Below are 21841 nucleotides of genomic sequence, written 5' to 3' on the forward strand. Positions count from 1 at the left end.
TGAGTTTAAAAGGCTGCTGTTGATAACAAGGGCATTTGCTAAATAGATGGTGTGTGTGCAACAATATACTGAAAGGTCAATTATATTGTGCAGCTTATCTCACCACCTGTAGTTATTTAGGTGAAAGCTCCAAAATGCTTGCCTAATATGTCTGTTTATCCAAAAGGAAGTAAAAAGGGAGAGCTAGAAAGATAGCATTGCATCACATTACATGGCAATGCAATGCACAGTTGCTGAAGTTGAACCAAAATGAGCTTGTAATCTGGCTTCTGCAACTTTGAACATGAAAAATCCAATGAGGAGAAGAAAAGCAAAGCCAAAGAGTCCATCCCAAAATCCGACAAACAAGCAAAATGAACAAAAAACATTGAATTCAATTCTTTCTGATTTTAGAAACTGCATTAAAGAAGGGGTGCACCGGTCCTGGAGATACTGCAATACCAGGTCAATGCGTGGAGTGGACAGAGCAAGCTCTTTTTCCATCTCCCTGTTCTAAAAATCCATTTAATATATGGTCCCCAGATAGGGGACGTATCAGATATTAAACTGATAAGAACAGATACTACACTTGATCTTAGCCAAAAGGCCGAGAAGCGATAACCAGAATTGGTTTCAAACTACGGAGCCACCCAAGGATCCTGAAAAGTCCATTTGTGGAGATGAGCTCCTGGACTCCCGTTAAGAAGACATGTTGTCAACCTCTAGATCCCTTACATGCCTGCACTTTTCGGCTTGCTGCTGCTGCAATCCACGCGTTTTAGATCTGCATAACTCCACCTCTTTAAACACAGCACCTTCACCCCCTGCTGTTCCCACCCGCCTCAACACCGTTGGAAGGGAGGAGAACCAATTAAGGCGGGGGGTGGGGTGGAACGAGCAGCTGTCTACCCTTAGCAGGAGGGCTCCTGATTACATACCTCTCCTGCTGCTGCTGGCTGTCCAGCAGCAGACTGAAGGTGGCTGCTGCTGTGCACAGGTATATAAAGGCTCAGAGCCTATTATGACACGCGCAGCCAGCGTTCCATTGCCACATTCCATCTACTGCAGGCAGGATACCTGGCTGGCTGAATGTCGCTGAGAAGCTCACAGAGACCGCCATAAGCAACAGTTTAACAGAATGCCACAGACTAATCAACCAAACTTTTTGGGTTGGGTTCTCTTTTATAGTCTGTAGGCATTAAATGAAAGAAGTCAGTGTTCCAGCAGAAGGAGACAACGTTTCAGAAAAGGCATTGTAGCAAACCAAAAAAGAAATTTTAAGCGCAGCAGAGTAACCAGCGCACATACCTGTTAGCTCAGGTGAGTTTAAAAGGCTGCTGTTGATAACAAGGGCATTTGCTAAATAGATGGTGTGTGTGCAACAATATACTGAAAGGTCAATTATATTGTGCAGCTTATCTCACCACCTGTAGTTATTTAGGTGAAAGCTCCAAAATGCTTGCCTAATATGTCTGTTTATCCAAAAGGAAGTAAAAAGGGAGAGCTAGAAAGATAGCATTGCATCACATTACATGGCAATGCAATGCACAGTTGCTGAAGTTGAACCAAAATGAGCTTGTAATCTGGCTTCTGCAACTTTGAACATGAAAAATCCAATGAGGAGAAGAAAAGCAAAGCCAAAGAGTCCATCCCAAAATCCGACAAACAAGCAAAATGAACAAAAAACATTGAATTCAATTCTTTCTGATTTTAGAAACTGCATTAAAGAAGGGGTGCACCGGTCCTGGAGATACTGCAATACCAGGTCAATGCGTGGAGTGGACAGAGCAAGCTCTTTTTCCATCTCCCTGTTCTAAAAATCCATTTAATATATGGTCCCCAGATAGGGGACGTATCAGATATTAAACTGATAAGAACAGATACTACACTTGATCTTAGCCAAAAGGCCGAGAAGCGATAACCAGAATTGGTTTCAAACTACGGAGCCACCCAAGGATCCTGAAAAGTCCATTTGTGGAGATGAGCTCCTGGACTCCCGTTAAGAAGACATGTTGTCAACCTCTAGATCCCTTACATGCCTGCACTTTTCGGCTTGCTGCTGCTGCAATCCACGCGTTTTAGATCTGCATAACTCCACCTCTTTAAACACAGCACCTTCATCCCCTGCTGTTCCCACCCGCCTCAACACCGTTGGAAGGGAGGAGAACCAATTAAGGCGGGGGGTGGGGTGGAACGAGCAGCTGTCTACCCTTAGCAGGAGGGCTCCTGATTACATACCTCTCCTGCTGCTGCTGCTGCTGCTGGCTGTCCAGCAGCAGACTGAAGGTGGCTGCTGCTGTGCACAGGTATATAAAGGCTCAGAGCCTATTATGACACGCGCAGCCAGCGTTCCATTGCCACATTCCATCTACTGCAGGCAGGATACCTGGCTGGCTGAATGTCGCTGAGAAGCTCACAGAGACCGCCATAAGCAACAGTTTAACAGAATGCCACAGACTAATCAACCAAACTTTTTGGGTTGGGTTCTCTTTTATAGTCTGCAGGCATTAAATGAAAGAAGTCAGTGTTCCAGCAGAAGGAGACAACGTTTCAGAAAAGGCATTGTAGCAAACCAAAAAAGAAATTTTAAGCGCAGCAGAGTAACCAGCGCACATACCTGTTAGCTCAGGTGAGTTTAAAAGGCTGCTGTTGATAACAAGGGCATTTGCTAAATAGATGGTGTGTGTGCAACAATATACTGAAAGGTCAATTATATTGTGCAGCTTATCTCACCACCTGTAGTTATTTAGGTGAAAGCTCCAAAATGCTTGCCTAATATGTCTGTTTATCCAAAAGGAAGTAAAAAGGGAGAGCTAGAAAGATAGCATTGCATCACATTACATGGCAATGCAATGCACAGTTGCTGAAGTTGAACCAAAATGAGCTTGTAATCTGGCTTCTGCAACTTTGAACATGAAAAATCCAATGAGGAGAAGAAAAGCAAAGCCAAAGAGTCCATCCCAAAATCCGACAAACAAGCAAAATGAACAAAAAACATTGAATTCAATTCTTTCTGATTTTAGAAACTGCATTAAAGAAGGGGTGCACCGGTCCTGGAGATACTGCAATACCAGGTCAATGCGTGGAGTGGACAGAGCAAGCTCTTTTTCCATCTCCCTGTTCTAAAAATCCATTTAATATATGGTCCCCAGATAGGGGACGTATCAGATATTAAACTGATAAGAACAGATACTACACTTGATCTTAGCCAAAAGGCCGAGAAGCGATAACCAGAATTGGTTTCAAACTACGGAGCCACCCAAGGATCCTGAAAAGTCCATTTGTGGAGATGAGCTCCTGGACTCCCGTTAAGAAGACATGTTGTCAACCTCTAGATCCCTTACATGCCTGCACTTTTCGGCTTGCTGCTGCTGCAATCCACGCGTTTTAGATCTGCATAACTCCACCTCTTTAAACACAGCACCTTCACCCCCTGCTGTTCCCACCCGCCTCAACACCGTTGGAAGGGAGGAGAACCAATTAAGGCGGGGGGTGGGGTGGAACGAGCAGCTGTCTACCCTTAGCAGGAGGGCTCCTGATTACATACCTCTCCTGCTGCTGCTGCTGCTGGCTGTCCAGCAGCAGACTGAAGGTGGCTGCTGCTGTGCACAGGTATATAAAGGCTCAGAGCCTATTATGACACGCGCAGCCAGCGTTCCATTGCCACATTCCATCTACTGCAGGCAGGATACCTGGCTGGCTGAATGTCGCTGAGAAGCTCACAGAGACCGCCATAAGCAACAGTTTAACAGAATGCCACAGACTAATCAACCAAACTTTTTGGGTTGGGTTCTCTTTTATAGTCTGCAGGCATTAAATGAAAGAAGTCAGTGTTCCAGCAGAAGGAGACAACGTTTCAGAAAAGGCATTGTAGCAAACCAAAAAAGAAATTTTAAGCGCAGCAGAGTAACCAGCGCACATACCTGTTAGCTCAGGTGAGTTTAAAAGGCTGCTGTTGATAACAAGGGCATTTGCTAAATAGATGGTGTGTGTGCAACAATATACTGAAAGGTCAATTATATTGTGCAGCTTATCTCACCACCTGTAGTTATTTAGGTGAAAGCTCCAAAATGCTTGCCTAATATGTCTGTTTATCCAAAAGGAAGTAAAAAGGGAGAGCTAGAAAGATAGCATTGCATCACATTACATGGCAATGCAATGCACAGTTGCTGAAGTTGAACCAAAATGAGCTTGTAATCTGGCTTCTGCAACTTTGAACATGAAAAATCCAATGAGGAGAAGAAAAGCAAAGCCAAAGAGTCCATCCCAAAATCCGACAAACAAGCAAAATGAACAAAAAACATTGAATTCAATTCTTTCTGATTTTAGAAACTGCATTAAAGAAGGGGTGCACCGGTCCTGGAGATACTTCAATACCAGGTCAGTGCGTGGAGTGGACAGAGCAAGCTCTTTTTCCATCTCCCTGTTCTAAAAATCCATTTAATATATGGTCCCCAGATAGGGGACGTATCAGATATTAAACTGATAAGAACAGATACTACACTTGATCTTAGCCAAAAGGCCGAGAAGCGATAACCAGAATTGGTTTCAAACTACGGAGCCACCCAAGGATCCTGAAAAGTCCATTTGTGGAGATGAGCTCCTGGACTCCCGTTAAGAAGACATGTTGTCAACCTCTAGATCCCTTACATGCCTGCACTTTTCGGCTTGCTGCTGCTGCAATCCACGCGTTTTAGATCTGCATAACTCCACCTCTTTAAACACAGCACCTTCACCCCCTGCTGTTCCCACCCGCCTCAACACCGTTGGAAGGGAGGAGAACCAATTAAGGCGGGGGGTGGGGTGGAACGAGCAGCTGTCTACCCTTAGCAGGAGGGCTCCTGATTACATACCTCTCCTGCTGCTGCTGCTGGCTGTCCAGCAGCAGACTGAAGGTGGCTGCTGCTGTGCACAGGTATATAAAGGCTCAGAGCCTATTATGACACGCGCAGCCAGCGTTCCATTGCCACATTCCATCTACTGCAGGCAGGATACCTGGCTGGCTGAATGTCGCTGAGAAGCTCACAGAGACCGCCATAAGCAACAGTTTAACAGAATGCCACAGACTAATCAACCAAACTTTTTGGGTTGGGTTCTCTTTTATAGTCTGCAGGCATTAAATGAAAGAAGTCAGTGTTCCAGCAGAAGGAGACAACGTTTCAGAAAAGGCATTGTAGCAAACCAAAAAAGAAATTTTAAGCGCAGCAGAGTAACCAGCGCACATACCTGTTAGCTCAGGTGAGTTTAAAAGGCTGCTGTTGATAACAAGGGCATTTGCTAAATAGATGGTGTGTGTGCAACAATATACTGAAAGGTCAATTATATTGTGCAGCTTATCTCACCACCTGTAGTTATTTAGGTGAAAGCTCCAAAATGCTTGCCTAATATGTCTGTTTATCCAAAAGGAAGTAAAAAGGGAGAGCTAGAAAGATAGCATTGCATCACATTACATGGCAATGCAATGCACAGTTGCTGAAGTTGAACCAAAATGAGCTTGTAATCTGGCTTCTGCAACTTTGAACATGAAAAATCCAATGAGGAGAAGAAAAGCAAAGCCAAAGAGTCCATCCCAAAATCCGACAAACAAGCAAAATGAACAAAAAACATTGAATTCAATTCTTTCTGATTTTAGAAACTGCATTAAAGAAGGGGTGCACCGGTCCTGGAGATACTGCAATACCAGGTCAATGCGTGGAGTGGACAGAGCAAGCTCTTTTTCCATCTCCCTGTTCTAAAAATCCATTTAATATATGGTCCCCAGATAGGGGACGTATCAGATATTAAACTGATAAGAACAGATACTACACTTGATCTTAGCCAAAAGGCCGAGAAGCGATAACCAGAATTGGTTTCAAACTACGGAGCCACCCAAGGATCCTGAAAAGTCCATTTGTGGAGATGAGCTCCTGGACTCCCGTTAAGAAGACATGTTGTCAACCTCTAGATCCCTTACATGCCTGCACTTTTCGGCTTGCTGCTGCTGCAATCCACGCGTTTTAGATCTGCATAACTCCACCTCTTTAAACACAGCACCTTCACCCCCTGCTGTTCCCACCCGCCTCAACACCGTTGGAAGGGAGGAGAACCAATTAAGGCGGGGGGTGGGGTGGAACGAGCAGCTGTCTACCCTTAGCAGGAGGGCTCCTGATTACATACCTCTCCTGCTGCTGCTGCTGCTGGCTGTCCAGCAGCAGACTGAAGGTGGCTGCTGCTGTGCACAGGTATATAAAGGCTCAGAGCCTATTATGACACGCGCAGCCAGCGTTCCATTGCCACATTCCATCTACTGCAGGCAGGATACCTGGCTGGCTGAATGTCGCTGAGAAGCTCACAGAGACCGCCATAAGCAACAGTTTAACAGAATGCCACAGACTAATCAACCAAACTTTTTGGGTTGGGTTCTCTTTTATAGTCTGCAGGCATTAAATGAAAGAAGTCAGTGTTCCAGCAGAAGGAGACAACGTTTCAGAAAAGGCATTGTAGCAAACCAAAAAAGAAATTTTAAGCGCAGCAGAGTAACCAGCGCACATACCTGTTAGCTCAGGTGAGTTTAAAAGGCTGCTGTTGATAACAAGGGCATTTGCTAAATAGATGGTGTGTGTGCAACAATATACTGAAAGGTCAATTATATTGTGCAGCTTATCTCACCACCTGTAGTTATTTAGGTGAAAGCTCCAAAATGCTTGCCTAATATGTCTGTTTATCCAAAAGGAAGTAAAAAGGGAGAGCTAGAAAGATAGCATTGCATCACATTACATGGCAATGCAATGCACAGTTGCTGAAGTTGAACCAAAATGAGCTTGTAATCTGGCTTCTGCAACTTTGAACATGAAAAATCCAATGAGGAGAAGAAAAGCAAAGCCAAAGAGTCCATCCCAAAATCCGACAAACAAGCAAAATGAACAAAAAACATTGAATTCAATTCTTTCTGATTTTAGAAACTGCATTAAAGAAGGGGTGCACCGGTCCTGGAGATACTGCAATACCAGGTCAATGCGTGGAGTGGACAGAGCAAGCTCTTTTTCCATCTCCCTGTTCTAAAAATCCATTTAATATATGGTCCCCAGATAGGGGACGTATCAGATATTAAACTGATAAGAACAGATTTTTCTTTTCTTTTTTTTTTCTCTTTTCTTTTTTTTCCCTCAGATGGGGAAATCCACGGTCTATAGTCACGACCAAAGGAACTTCCTTCCAAACAGCTGCATCATCTCAACGACACAAATGCTGCTCCCATCATCACCGGAAAATTTTTATTTCTTCTTTTTAAACCTTACACAGAAAACAAGATCAAGAAGTATTTACAAAATATCTCCACTTTTTAACTTTCCATATTCCCTCCGCATCCACTTCCCCTCTCCTCTTTTTGTCCCATAGGAAACACACATACATCTTCCCCATAATCACCTTCACACTATCCTTTACAGCAATTTCCTTCCTTTTAAACACATACACATTCCTCACATCCCATAACACTTCCTTTATACACGCAAGCATCAACCACAAGACTCTTTCCTTCGTCCCATCACATATTCCCAAACCAAACATAAACAACTCAAAGGACAACAAATTCACACCACACAATTCTTTACACAAAGGCCCCATTCTCCCAATCACATCTCTAGCATACTGGCAATTCCAAAAAACATGCAACACACTTTCCCTTCCACCACAGCCATTTCTTGGACACGTTTCACTCCTCACTAAACCTCTATTCCTCTGAAACTCTCTTACTGGCAACACTCCATGCAAAGACTGCCACACAACCTCACTCTGCTTATTTGTCATACCACCCATCCGCACCTTCTTCCATACTTTTTGCACATCACACCCTCTCACCAAATTTATTCCACTCTCCATTTCTCTACACTCAATCATCCTGTACACAGCCTTCTTATTTCCCAACAACCTCACATCCACATCACACAACTCATACTTCACCAAAAACTTATAAACCCACACATACCACACGGGCACCTCAAAAGCAACCGGACACCGCAAATCCCTCTCTCTCCACTTCAAACGAAAAGAATAAGCCCCAAATAAATATCCACACATACATGAAAACTTTCCATCGCCCATAATCACTTTCAGCACAAACACCACAATATTCACACCCAAAAAAACTTCTAAATTTGGAAAACCCAAACCACCTTTCTCCATACGCTTCACCAACACTTCCCTCCGCGCCCTCTCCATTTTAGAATTCCACAAAAAAACAAACAAAATCCTATTCAATCCTCTCAAAACCATATAACCTGGTGGAAACACAACTGCAACATATAAAAAAATAGGCAACACCACGCTTTTAATGACTAAGATTTTTCCAAAGAAAGTAAGGCTTCTCAACTTCCAAAAACATAACTTCTTTTCAACCTTCTCTTTCGCGTCATCCCAACTTTCTTTCCCATCCAATCTTTCTGAAAACTTCACTCCCAAAACCTTAATGGGCCCACTCACTACGTTCACACCTACATCTCTACTCAAAATACCACTTCCAAAAACCTTACACTCACTCTTTTCCCAATTCACTTTAAATGCAGACGCACCACAAAAGATAGACACTAACAACTTCACCCGCCTCACCGAACATTCAGAATCACATAATACACACACGTCATCCATATAACCACTCACCTTCCACTCTCTTCCTCCACCTCCCGGCACTTGCACACCTCGAACCACTTTATCCTTCCTCAACATACACAACAAAGGTTCAATTGCACAAATAAAAGCCACAGGGGATAACGGACACCCCTGCCTCACGCCCGAATGCACATTCACTCTCCTACCGACATAACCGTTCATTAAAACACAACTATAAATATCTGTATATAGACTTCTCACTCTCCCAACAAAATCAGCAGGAAAACCCATTCTCAGCAACACTCTAAACAAAAAACCATGCGACAACCTATCATATGCCTTTTCAAAATCCAGGCTCAACAAAAACACACTCTTCTTCCGGCTCATACAATCCCATAGACAATCTCTCAATATACACACACACTCGTGAATCCGTCTCCCAGGTACTGCACAACACTGCTCATCCCCAATCACACTCTCTATCACATCACGCATCCTATTTGCCATTAATTTTGCGTAGATCTTATAATCACAGTTCAATAATGTTATTGGCCTCCAGTTTTTCAGACTCTTCAAATCACCCTTTTTCGGAATCAATACAACCATACCTGCACGCATACTACCTGCCACCTCCATATTTTCCCACATATACTTACAAAAATCCACAAAATCACTCCCAATCACATCCCACATCATGCGGTAAAATTCTACTGGAAGACCATCCTCCCCCGGCGTCTTATTCAAAGCCATACTACACATAACCTTCCATACTTCATCACTTGTCACAGCATCCATCAGCCTCTCTCTTTCCGCCTCATTCAATTTACTCTCTAACGTACTCAAAACATCATTCTCCAAACACTCATCCCTCCACTTTACAGCATACAAATCCTCATAAAACTTTGCCACTTCCTCACACATATCCTCTCCACTCACCTCGCTTCCATCTGCTCCATTCAACACACACATATTTTGCTTTTTCCCAAAAACCTTCTTGAAAAAAAACGTGAACATTTTTCATCATACTCCAAATTATCAACTTTTGCTCTAAAGACAATACTCCTCCCTTTTTCCAACAAGAACTCATGAACCTCCTTTTTCACTTGTAAAATATCCTCCTCCACCTCCATCCCTCCCTCCCTCAATTTATACAAGAAACTTAAACGTGCATTTAAACTCACAAAATGTCTCCTCTTGACTGCTGCCATCTTATAACCCAAATTTTTGAAAAAAATTTTTGTCTGTTTTTTAACCCAATCCCACCACCCACAAACATTCCCAAAACCATTTTTACACTCACACCACTCCTCATACCGTCTTGCATATTCCTTTCTTACTTCCTCATACTCCAATAACTTAACATTCAACTTCCACAAACCTTTCCCAAACACCCCATTCACATTCACATCCAACTCACACGACATGCACACATGATCTGAAAACAAAACATTCTCCTGCTTATAGTCAACAGGAATCATATTTTTTGAAATAAAACAGTAATCCAATCTAGATTGTATTCTTCCACTTTCGGAAAAGAAGGTATTTAACAAAGGCCTCACTTTACATACACTTTGCATATCATGCAAATCAAAATCACTAACCAACTCTAACAAAGTTTTCCCAGACACATCCACATTCACTCTCCCCACATCACAATTCATATCACCCACAATCACCACAGGCATTCTTCCCGGAACAAAAAGTTTAATTTTTTCAAATAACTTTTTCCGGTCATTTTTCTCCACCGGCGCATAAACATTAATAACACAAAATTTAACATTTTTATACTCAAAATTTGCTAAAATGCACCTCCCCACATCAATCACCACATAATCACTCAAAACCACCTCCCTCCCTTTAACTAAAATCCCCACACCATCATTTTTATTACATGCACTCCCCGACCACACAGATGCTCCATGAGACCATTCATCTCCTCTCACCCCATCCACCACTCCACACTCTTGCAAACAAAAAATCGATGCATTCTTCATAGCCAAAAAATCAAAAATTGCAGCCCTCCTGGCCTTATTTTTAAACACTCTCACATTTTGTGAAATTATAGTAAAACCCATTTTTTCCTTTTTTAAACCTCCTAAAAAAAACGAAAACAGAAAAGTTACAAAAACACTACAAAAACTCCACTCACAAGAAAAAGCCTTTGACTTAAGTCAAAGCTTATAATAGGCATTATCACGCATATTGCAAGGCAACCTTAACCAGCACCCCCACTATCTTCTTCCACCATCTGAACCGAGCAACTCGTTTCCGAGCCGCTAGCAGCATCACCATCACCCCACCTTGCTTTCTTGGCACCCACTTTTCGCTGCGGTGCCTTGATATCTTCTTCATCATTTGCCCCACCACCCTCCCTGTGACACTTTCTACTCCCCCCACCCTCATCGGAGAAGTACTCCTCAATATTCTCAGGATCTGAAGGGTGTGATGACCCTTCCCCAGTTTCCATACAATCTGCAGCATCTACAACATCCTGAAAGTCCAACGTATCCGGACACCTTCCTTCTCCCGCTGCATTCATCTGCCCCTCCATTCTCCTCAATTCTTTCACAAGCTCCTTCTCCATTTTAGGTGCCTTTTTCTCCTTCTGGTAAGCAGGCCTCAGACTCACAGTTTCAGGGGCAGACCTTTCACTCCGCCTCCTCTGCTCTCTCTCCATTCTAGCAGTTTCTCTTTCTATCTGCTGCAAAACCCTCCTCTCCTCCTCCTCCTTTTTCCTCTCCTTATCAGTTTTCCTGGGCACACCCTGCGGGCAATCTTTAAACATGTGCTCACCACTTCCACACATGTCACAAGCCTTGGGCTTCGGGCACGCACTTGCCACATGCCCCTCCTCTTTGCAGTTACGGCAACATTGCCCTTTCTTACATGCATCCTGCACATGTCCAAAGCAGTAACATTTCCTGCAATACATAGGCTGCCCTACATAGTAAAGGAAGCCCCTATGTCCCGCCACAGAAAAATTCGCAGGAGGATGTCTAAAGCCTCCCACACTTCCAGGATCCTTCTTCAGTTTCACCCGAAACTTGTATTTGCAGTTGAAAATACCTAAAGAATTAAACTGCTTTTCCCCTTTACGCACATAATCACAGTACCGTGCAAGGAAGCCTTCAAGCAATGCTGGCTCAGTAAAAGGGTTATAAACTGTTACCCACACAATCTTTTCTTGAAGTCCAAACAAGGGTTCAAACCACACCCCTTCCAAGAAAGGATCATCAGTGTGACTCCGAAGCCACTCAAACACATCAAGGCAGGTATTTTCTTCTACAAAAGTCACGTCATATGTACCTGATTTAGGAAACTCGTTGACGCTGTAGAAGTCGCCTCGTTTTGCTCCAGCTTTTCCTTCCAAAAGTTTCTCCACGATGAAGGACACATTATTCCTCTCGGAAACTGATGGATCCACTCCAATTCGGATAGTATTCTTCACGAAGTTCATCTTCAAAACCTGTCGGTATAATACCACAGAAAATCGCCAAATCCTTTCGCAAAAAGGCCTGGATTCCTCCAGAGAACTCGCACCTATCAGGCTGCAACCAAATGGTCTTAGCCAAAAGGCCGAGAAGCGATAACCAGAATTGGTTTCAAACTACGGAGCCACCCAAGGATCCTGAAAAGTCCATTTGTGGAGATGAGCTCCTGGACTCCCGTTAAGAAGACATGTTGTCAACCTCTAGATCCCTTACATGCCTGCACTTTTCGGCTTGCTGCTGCTGCAATCCACGCGTTTTAGATCTGCATAACTCCACCTCTTTAAACACAGCACCTTCACCCCCTGCTGTTCCCACCCGCCTCAACACCGTTGGAAGGGAGGAGAACCAATTAAGGCGGGGGGTGGGGTGGAACGAGCAGCTGTCTACCCTTAGCAGGAGGGCTCCTGATTACATACCTCTCCTGCTGCTGCTGCTGCTGGCTGTCCAGCAGCAGACTGAAGGTGGCTGCTGCTGTGCACAGGTATATAAAGGCTCAGAGCCTATTATGACACGCGCAGCCAGCGTTCCATTGCCACATTCCATCTACTGCAGGCAGGATACCTGGCTGGCTGAATGTCGCTGAGAAGCTCACAGAGACCGCCATAAGCAACAGTTTAACAGAATGCCACAGACTAATCAACCAAACTTTTTGGGTTGGGTTCTCTTTTATAGTCTGCAGGCATTAAATGAAAGAAGTCAGTGTTCCAGCAGAAGGAGACAACGTTTCAGAAAAGGCATTGTAGCAAACCAAAAAAGAAATTTTAAGCGCAGCAGAGTAACCAGCGCACATACCTGTTAGCTCAGGTGAGTTTAAAAGGCTGCTGTTGATAACAAGGGCATTTGCTAAATAGATGGTGTGTGTGCAACAATATACTGAAAGGTCAATTATATTGTGCAGCTTATCTCACCACCTGTAGTTATTTAGGTGAAAGCTAAAAAATGCTTGCCTAATATGTCTGTTTATCCAAAAGGAAGTAAAAAGGGAGAGCTAGAAAGATAGCATTGCATCACATTACATGGCAATGCAATGCACAGTTGCTGAAGTTGAACCAAAATGAGCTTGTAATCTGGCTTCTGCAACTTTGAACATGAAAAATCCAATGAGGAGAAGAAAAGCAAAGCCAAAGAGTCCATCCCAAAATCCGACAAACAAGCAAAATGAACAAAAAACATTGAATTCAATTCTTTCTGATTTTAGAAACTGCATTAAAGAAGGGGTGCACCGGTCCTGGAGATACTGCAATACCAGGTCAATGCGTGGAGTGGACAGAGCAAGCTCTTTTTCCATCTCCCTGTTCTAAAAATCCATTTAATATATGGTCCCCAGATAGGGGACGTATCAGATATTAAACTGATAAGAACAGATTTTTTTTTTTTTAAATTGAATGCGTCAGAAGACGCGACATAAATTTAAATTTCCATATTTACATGGACAACAAAAATGTCGCCTACGCCTTCATCACTCGTATTCAACATATTTTTCTTTAAGAAAATTTATAAATAAATATAACACAAACATAACAAATCTTTTCCACAAGAAAAACTCAATCTTTTAACACAATAACAAAAGAAAACAATTAAATTCTCTATCCTATCTTAAACCCAGCTTTACTAGCTGAGTAGAAAAGGATGTCCCACCAATCTTCATGGAGCTTTCCACTTTCCCCATATAACTCTAATACTTGTGTTGCAATATCCATCGGAATCTTGTACATTTCGCAAAATCTCTTCGGGTAAGACTTAAAATTTTTCTCAATGCTGAATCTCATCAACTTCAATTTACCTGGCTCTAAGGACTTCCTCACTTTCTTGATCACTTCAGGCCATTCTTCTTTAGTGGTCTTGGGTGCCTCAGCACCAGACTCCTTCTTTTCACTTGTACTCTTTTCCTTCTTTTTACCTTTTCCCTTCTTTTCTTCCCTTTTATATCTTCCTGGACAATCTTTAAAACTATGATCTGTATCCCAGCATAAATTACATGATTTCTCTTCCGTACAGTCTTTGGCCAAATGTCCTTCACCTTTACATTCTCTGCAAATTATTTTCTTACAGTCTGCAGCATGATGACCTTTGTCAGAACACTTCCTACAGAGTCTTTCAACACCATCATAAAAGACTGTACCCCAGACACCTCCAATTCTGATGCTCATATCCAAAAGACATAATGAGCCTGCTTCATTTTCCTTGAAAGTTACTAAGAACTTCCATTTTCCGGACCAAAATCCATACTCATTATTTATCTTCCCTTGAATCTCTGCAGCTGCACATTGCAACAAAAGCCTGGTTCTAATATCTTCCACTTCTACTTTAGGTGACGCCATCCGCACAATCACAGTCTTAATCTTCCTAGGAAAATGGGGAGTCATAATCACCCCCTCATATTCCACTGCTTTGCTCAAAGAAAACCATGTTCTTTCCACATTCTCGCATGGACTTTTAGTTTCAAAACATACATCATATATTCCTTTCTTGGGGTAGTCCAGAATGGCGAGGACATTACTCCTCTCCACTCCCAGGGGCCCCAAAAGTACTCTCACCAGCCATCCAAGTCCTTTTTCTCTCCTGTGTTCTTCTGTGACGAAGAAACGCAGAGCGTCACGAATCCTCTCTGCTTTCGGGATTCCTCCCTGTGGACTGCCTCCTGAAGCCGACATCCCCATCTCTGGATCCATCTTCTCCACGTCAGAAGGTCACCTCCACAAAACACAAAGGAATTGCAAGGTATTGATCACTCCTCGTTGTCTGGGGACTAATCCGCCTGCCCACAGCAACAAGGGGGTGAAGTCATCTGTTACAAGGACAATCCCCCAAGGCCAACAGGACGGGTACCCCAGACACCTCAGGTCAGACCAGATGCAGCAACTGGTAGATCACTACACCTGATCTTAGCCAAAAGGCCGAGAAGCGATAACCAGAATTGGTTTCAAACTACGGAGCCACCCAAGGATCCTGAAATGTCCATTTGTGGAGATGAGCTCCTGGACTCCCGTTAAGAAGACATGTTGTCAACCTCTAGATCCCTTACATGCCTGCACTTTTCGGCTTGCTGCTGCTGCAATCCACGCGTTTTAGATCTGCATAACTCCACCTCTTTAAACACAGCACCTTCACCCCCTGCTGTTCCCACCCGCCTCAACACCGTTGGAAGGGAGGAGAACCAATTAAGGCGGGGGGTGGGGTGGAACGAGCAGCTGTCTACCCTTAGCAGGAGGGCTCCTGATTACATACCTCTCCTGCTGCTGCTGCTGCTGGCTGTCCAGCAGCAGACTGAAGGTGGCTGCTGCTGTGCACAGGTATATAAAGGCTCAGAGCCTATTATGACACGCGCAGCCAGCGTTCCATTGCCACATTCCATCTACTGCAGGCAGGATACCTGGCTGGCTGAATGTCGCTGAGAAGCTCACAGAGACCGCCATAAGCAACAGTTTAACAGAATGCCACAGACTAATCAACCAAACTTTTTGGGTTGGGTTCTCTTTTATAGTCTGCAGGCATTAAATGAAAGAAGTCAGTGTTCCAGCAGAAGGAGACAACGTTTCAGAAAAGGCATTGTAGCAAACCAAAAAAGAAATTTTAAGCGCAGCAGAGTAACCAGCGCACATACATGTTAGCTCAGGTGAGTTTAAAAGGCTGCTGTTGATAACAAGGGCATTTGCTAAATAGATGGTGTGTGTGCAACAATATACTGAAAGGTCAATTATATTGTGCAGCTTATCTCACCACCTGTAGTTATTTAGGTGAAAGCTCCAAAATGCTTGCCTAATATGTCTGTTTATCCAAAAGGAAGTAAAAAGGGAGAGCTAGAAAGATAGCATTGCATCACATTACATGGCAATGCAATGCACAGTTGCTGAAGTTGAACCAAAATGAGCTTGTAATCTGGCTTCTGCAACTTTGAACATGAAAAATCCAATGAGGAGAAGAAAAGCAAAGCCAAAGAGTCCATCCCAAAATCCGACAAACAAGCAAAATGAACAAAAAACATTGAATTCAATTCTTTCTGATTTTAGAAACTGCATTAAAGAAGGGGTGCACCGGTCCTGGAGATACTGCAATACCAGGTCAATGCGTGGAGTGGACAGAGCAAGCTCTTTTTCCATCTCCCTGTTCTAAAAATCCATTTAATATATGGTCCCCAGATAGGGGACGTATCAGATATTAAACTGATAAGAACAGATTTTTTTTTTGTCGAAAGCCCGAATTCGTGTACAAAACCCGAGTGCGCTTAAAAAAGTGACAAGTGCCACAAAAAAAGTGCACTAGGATGCTGGTCTTCTTGAAACCCTCTCCAAAAGGAGAAGGGTCCCCCAAACCATTCCCCGTCCCTCCGAGCCAGAAGGCCACAGCGAGGAACAGGGACAAATAGCCACCTCCAGCCGGAGCCAGAGGCGACCCAATCTTACCCCCAGCACCTGCCCGAGTTCTCACCCGAGCAAGGCACTGGGAGCCAAAGACTGTGCTCCCCTCCCGGAAGAGGGGAGCCAACAACGCTCTCCTCCCGAAAGAGGAGAGCCAAGGGGGTTCAGGGGGGAGCGGAACCTGATGGCCACACACTCCCCCCCTAGACCTGCCAAGAGAGGAACCCGTAAGGGAACCGCATCCCGACAAAATCCTAGTAGGACGTAACACACGTGAATAAGTGGACACACAGTGACAAAGAAATTTAAATAAATAGTGAAGGTTTCACAGTATAATACTGCCCGGACCTTCGACCGGGAATTGAAAAATTCCCCATCCTAAGGCCAGAAGGCCCGGAATAAGGGTGTGTGTGAAGAAAGAAATATTGAAGTGCTAGTGCAAATGTGCCATAAACTCAAGTGGGGTTCCCAATCCCAGTGAGTTAAGGCACCCCAGGGTCACCACTCCTGGGGCACTTCACACTTCGGGCTTTCGATCTTCCCCGGCCCAATGGCGTCGATCCTGGGGGGCCATGCTTTCCACCAGATGACTATATTAGCCACCTGGCGTACTAACAAGCGCCTAAACCCCAGTGTGCATAATGTATCAATCTACTAGGGCGGCCAACATCCAAAACCGCCTTTTCGAAAGATACTACACTTGATCTTAGCCAAAAGGCCGAGAAGCGATAACCAGAATTGGTTTCAAACTACGGAGCCACCCAAGGATCCTGAAAAGTCCATTTGTGGAGATGAGCTCCTGGACTCCCGTTAAGAAGACATGTTGTCAACCTCTAGATCCCTTACATGCCTGCACTTTTCGGCTTGCTGCTGCTGCAATCCACGCGTTTTAGATCTGCATAACTCCACCTCTTTAAACACAGCACCTTCACCCCCTGCTGTTCCCACCCGCCTCAACACCGTTGGAAGGGAGGAGAACCAATTAAGGCGGGGGGTGGGGTGGAACGAGCAGCTGTCTACCCTTAGCAGGAGGGCTCCTGATTACATACCTCTCCTGCTGCTGCTGCTGCTGGCTGTCCAGCAGCAGACTGAAGGTGGCTGCTGCTGTGCACAGGTATATAAAGGCTCAGAGCCTATTATGACACGCGCAGCCAGCGTTCCATTGCCACATTCCATCTACTGCAGGCAGGATACCTGGCTGGCTGAATGTCGCTGAGAAGCTCACAGAGACCGCCATAAGCAACAGTTTAACAGAATGCCACAGACTAATCAACCAAACTTTTTGGGTTGGGTTCTCTTTTATAGTCTGCAGGCATTAAATGAAAGAAGTCAGTGTTCCAGCAGAAGGAGACAACGTTTCAGAAAAGGCATTGTAGCAAACCAAAAAAGAAATTTTAAGCGCAGCAGAGTAACCAGCGCACATACCTGTTAGCTCAGGTGAGTTTAAAAGGCTGCTGTTGATATCAAGGGCATTTGCTAAATAGATGGTGTGTGTGCAACAATATACTGAAAGGTCAATTATATTGTGCAGCTTATCTCACCACCTGTAGTTATTTAGGTGAAAGCTCCAAAATGCTTGCCTAATATGTCTGTTTATCCAAAAGGAAGTAAAAAGGGAGAGCTAGAAAGATAGCATTGCATCACATTACATGGCAATGCAATGCACAGTTGCTGAAGTTGAACCAAAATGAGCTTGTAATCTGGCTTCTGCAACTTTGAACATGAAAAATCCAATGAGGAGAAGAAAAGCAAAGCCAAAGAGTCCATCCCAAAATCCGACAAACAAGCAAAATGAACAAAAAACATTGAATTCAATTCTTTCTGATTTTAGAAACTGCATTAAAGAAGGGGTGCACCGGTCCTGGAGATACTGCAATACCAGGTCAATGCGTGGAGTGGACAGAGCAAGCTCTTTTTCCATCTCCCTGTTCTAAAAATCCATTTAATATATGGTCCCCAGATAGGGGACGTATCAGATATTAAACTGATAAGAACAGATACTACACTTGATCTTAGCCAAAAGGCCGAGAAGCGATAACCAGAATTGGTTTCAAACTACGGAGCCACCCAAGGATCCTGAAAAGTCCATTTGTGGAGATGAGCTCCTGGACTCCCGTTAAGAAGACATGTTGTCAACCTCTAGATCCCTTACATGCCTGCACTTTTCGGCTTGCTGCTGCTGCAATCCACGCGTTTTAGATCTGCATAACTCCACCTCTTTTAACACAGCACCTTCACCCCCTGCTGTTCCCACCCGCCTCAACACCGTTGGAAGGGAGGAGAACCAATTAAGGCGGGGGGTGGGGTGGAACGAGCAGCTGTCTACCCTTAGCAGGAGGGCTCCTGATTACATACCTCTCCTGCTGCTGCTGCTGCTGGCTGTCCAGCAGCAGACTGAAGGTGGCTGCTGCTGTGCACAGGTATATAAAGGCTCAGAGCCTATTATGACACGCGCAGCCAGCGTTCCATTGCCACATTCCATCTACTGCAGGCAGGATACCTGGCTGGCTGAATGTCGCTGAGAAGCTCACAGAGACCGCCATAAGCAACAGTTTAACAGAATGCCACAGACTAATCAACCAAACTTTTTGGGTTGGGTTCTCTTTTATAGTCTGCAGGCATTAAATGAAAGAAGTCAGTGTTCCAGCAGAAGGAGACAACGTTTCAGAAAAGGCATTGTAGCAAACCAAAAAAGAAATTTTAAGCGCAGCAGAGTAACCAGCACACATACCTGTTAGCTCAGGTGAGTTTAAAAGGCTGCTGTTGATAACAAGGGCATTTGCTAAATAGATGGTGTGTGTGCAACAATATACTGAAAGGTCAATTATATTGTGCAGCTTATCTCACCACCTGTAGTTATTTAGGTGAAAGCTCCAAAATGCTTGCCTAATATGTCTGTTTATCCAAAAGGAAGTAAAAAGGGAGAGCTAGAAAGATAGCATTGCATCACATTACATGGCAATGCAATGCACAGTTGCTGAAGTTGAACCAAAATGAGCTTGTAATCTGGCTTCTGCAACTTTGAACATGAAAAATCCAATGAGGAGAAGAAAAGCAAAGCCAAAGAGTCCATCCCAAAATCCGACAAACAAGCAAAATGAACAAAAAACATTGAATTCAATTCTTTCTGATTTTAGAAACTGCATTAAAGAAGGGGTGCACCGGTCCTGGAGATACTGCAATACCAGGTCAATGCGTGGAGTGGACAGAGCAAGCTCTTTTTCCATCTCCCTGTTCTAAAAATCCATTTAATATATGGTCCCCAGATAGGGGACGTATCAGATATTAAACTGATAAGAACAGATACTACACTTGATCTTAGCCAAAAGGCCGAGAAGCGATAACCAGAATTGGTTTCAAACTACGGAGCCACCCAAGGATCCTGAAAAGTCCATTTGTGGAGATGAGCTCCTGGACTCCCGTTAAGAAGACATGTTGTCAACCTCTAGATCCCTTACATGCCTGCACTTTTCGGCTTGCTGCTGCTGCAATCCACGCGTTTTAGATCTGCATAACTCCACCTCTTTAAACACAGCACCTTCACCCCCTGCTGTTCCCACCCGCCTCAACACCGTTGGAAGGGAGGAGAACCAATTAAGGCGGGGGGTAGGGTGGAACGAGCAGCTGTCTACCCTTAGCAGGAGGGCTCCTGATTACATACCTCTCCTGCTGCTGCTGCTGCTGGCTGTCCAGCAGCAGACTGAAGGTGGCTGCTGCTGTGCACAGGTATATAAAGGCTCAGAGCCTATTATGACACGCGCAGCCAGCGTTCCATTGCCACATTCCATCTACTGCAGGCAGGATACCTGACTGGCTGAATGTCGCTGAGAAGCTCACAGAGACCGCCATAAGCAACAGTTTAACAGAATGCCACAGACTAATCAACCAAACTTTTTGGGTTGGGTTCTGTTTTATAGTCTGCAGGCATTAAATGAAAGAAGTCAGTGTTCCAGCAGAAGGAGACAACGTTTCAGAAAAGGCATTGTAGCAAACCAAAAAAGAAATTTTAAGCGCAGCAGAGTAACCAGCGCACATACCTGTTAGCTCAGGTGAGTTTAAAAGGCTGCTGTTGATAACAAGGGCATTTGCTAAATAGATGGTGTGTGTGCAACAATATACTGAAAGGTCAATTATATTGTGCAGCTTATCTCACCACCTGTAGTTATTTAGGTGAAAGCTCCAAAATGCTTGCCTAATATGTCTGTTTATCCAAAAGGAAGTAAAAAGGGAGAGCTAGAAAGATAGCATTGCATCACATTACATGGCAATGCAATGCACAGTTGCTGAAGTTGAACCAAAATGAGCTTGTAATCTGGCTTCTGCAACTTTGAACATGAAAAATCCAATGAGGAGAAGAAAAGCAAAGCCAAAGAGTCCATCCCAAAATCCGACAAACAAGCAAAATGAACAAAAAACATTGAATTCAATTCTTTCTGATTTTAGAAACTGCATTAAAGAAGGGGTGCACCGGTCCTGGAGATACTGCAATACCAGGTCAATGCGTGGAGTGGACAGAGCAAGCTCTTTTTCCATCTCCCTGTTCTAAAAATCCATTTAATATATGGTCCCCAGATAGGGGACGTATCAGATATTAAACTGATAAGAACAGATTTTTTTAATTGAATGCGTCAGAAGACGCGACATAAATTAAATTCCATTTGCATGGATAACCAAAAAAATGTCGCCTACGCCTTCATCATCCGAATTCAACTTTTTGTTTTTTTTAAGAAAATTTAATGATAATTAATAAATAAAACATAACATAACATATCCTTACATCAACAACAAAAAACTTCCAACAAAAACATCAACTCAACATTTTTCTTCTTCCACGTTTCTTCTTCCTCCATGACATGTCCAACAATTTCCAGTCAAAACCTTGCAGCAAAATCTTTTCATCTTCTTCAGCTTCAGCACTGGTATCAACACAATCCTGCATTACTTTCTCTTTTCCCTTATCATCCACCTTCCTTTTTTCCTTAACGTCTTTACTTCTAGGTACTCTCTCCAGTCTGCAAAACATAGAGTCCCCAACTCCTGAGAACTCCTGCTTCTCTCCCACAAACTCCTTCTTATTTTCAACTACTTGTATATCTTTGTCTTCTTTCTCTTTACAATCTTCAAACGATTCTTCAAATATCTTTTTCCCTTTCTCCTCTTTTTTCCCACCTTCCTCATAACAAAATCCAGGTTTCCCATTATCAATTCTTCTTTTACCATTTTCCACATAACTGAATCCACATTTACCATTTATAACAATCCTTCCTAAACTTAGTTCATTTTGTCCATTTTCCCAAACTAGGAAACTTCTCTTCCCATTCCAGACTCCCACTTTATTTAAGTAGTCCTTCTGGAATTTTACCAAAATACTCCATGGCTTCAAAAACTCCATCACTTCCTCCATCTCTACAAAGGGGTCATCCATAC

The 21841-nt window shown here is 43.7% G+C and overlaps 9 non-coding genes and 3 pseudogenes across 9 annotated transcripts; all 12 read right to left on the reverse strand.

The window, feature by feature from the left end:
• Window positions 1-407: 407 nt before the first annotated feature.
• Window positions 408-598, reverse strand: LOC141219883 (U2 spliceosomal RNA). Its single transcript, XR_012288259.1, has one exon. It is a non-coding gene; the product is annotated as a U2 spliceosomal RNA (small nuclear RNA).
• A 1109-nt stretch (window positions 599-1707) lies between these two features.
• On the reverse strand, window positions 1708-1898 carry LOC141219894 (U2 spliceosomal RNA). Its single transcript, XR_012288270.1, has one exon. It is a non-coding gene; the product is annotated as a U2 spliceosomal RNA (small nuclear RNA).
• A 1118-nt stretch (window positions 1899-3016) lies between these two features.
• LOC141219905 (U2 spliceosomal RNA) lies at window positions 3017-3207 on the reverse strand. The gene has a single exon (XR_012288281.1). It is a non-coding gene; the product is annotated as a U2 spliceosomal RNA (small nuclear RNA).
• A 1115-nt stretch (window positions 3208-4322) lies between these two features.
• Window positions 4323-4513, reverse strand: LOC141220235 (U2 spliceosomal RNA). Its single transcript, XR_012288604.1, has one exon. It is a non-coding gene; the product is annotated as a U2 spliceosomal RNA (small nuclear RNA).
• A 1112-nt stretch (window positions 4514-5625) lies between these two features.
• On the reverse strand, window positions 5626-5816 carry LOC141219917 (U2 spliceosomal RNA). The gene has a single exon (XR_012288292.1). It is a non-coding gene; the product is annotated as a U2 spliceosomal RNA (small nuclear RNA).
• Window positions 5817-6931: 1115 nt separating this feature from the next.
• Window positions 6932-7136, reverse strand: LOC141219673 (U2 spliceosomal RNA; annotated as a pseudogene).
• Window positions 7137-13268: 6132 nt separating this feature from the next.
• LOC141219654 (U2 spliceosomal RNA) lies at window positions 13269-13443 on the reverse strand (annotated as a pseudogene).
• A 2637-nt stretch (window positions 13444-16080) lies between these two features.
• LOC141219658 (U2 spliceosomal RNA) lies at window positions 16081-16262 on the reverse strand. Its single transcript, XR_012288104.1, has one exon. It is a non-coding gene; the product is annotated as a U2 spliceosomal RNA (small nuclear RNA).
• A 790-nt stretch (window positions 16263-17052) lies between these two features.
• On the reverse strand, window positions 17053-17144 carry LOC141219748 (U2 spliceosomal RNA; annotated as a pseudogene).
• A 1115-nt stretch (window positions 17145-18259) lies between these two features.
• LOC141219928 (U2 spliceosomal RNA) lies at window positions 18260-18450 on the reverse strand. The gene has a single exon (XR_012288303.1). It is a non-coding gene; the product is annotated as a U2 spliceosomal RNA (small nuclear RNA).
• Window positions 18451-19565: 1115 nt separating this feature from the next.
• LOC141219939 (U2 spliceosomal RNA) lies at window positions 19566-19756 on the reverse strand. The gene has a single exon (XR_012288314.1). It is a non-coding gene; the product is annotated as a U2 spliceosomal RNA (small nuclear RNA).
• A 1115-nt stretch (window positions 19757-20871) lies between these two features.
• LOC141219617 (U2 spliceosomal RNA) lies at window positions 20872-21058 on the reverse strand. Its single transcript, XR_012288073.1, has one exon. It is a non-coding gene; the product is annotated as a U2 spliceosomal RNA (small nuclear RNA).
• Window positions 21059-21841: the final 783 nt, after the last annotated feature.

The sequence above is a fragment of the Phyllobates terribilis genome, unplaced genomic scaffold (genome assembly GCF_046119375.1).
Source record: "Phyllobates terribilis strain yellow unplaced genomic scaffold, ASM4611937v1 Scaffold_277__1_contigs__length_2500907, whole genome shotgun sequence".
NCBI classification, from domain to species: Eukaryota; Metazoa; Chordata; class Amphibia; order Anura; family Dendrobatidae; genus Phyllobates; species Phyllobates terribilis.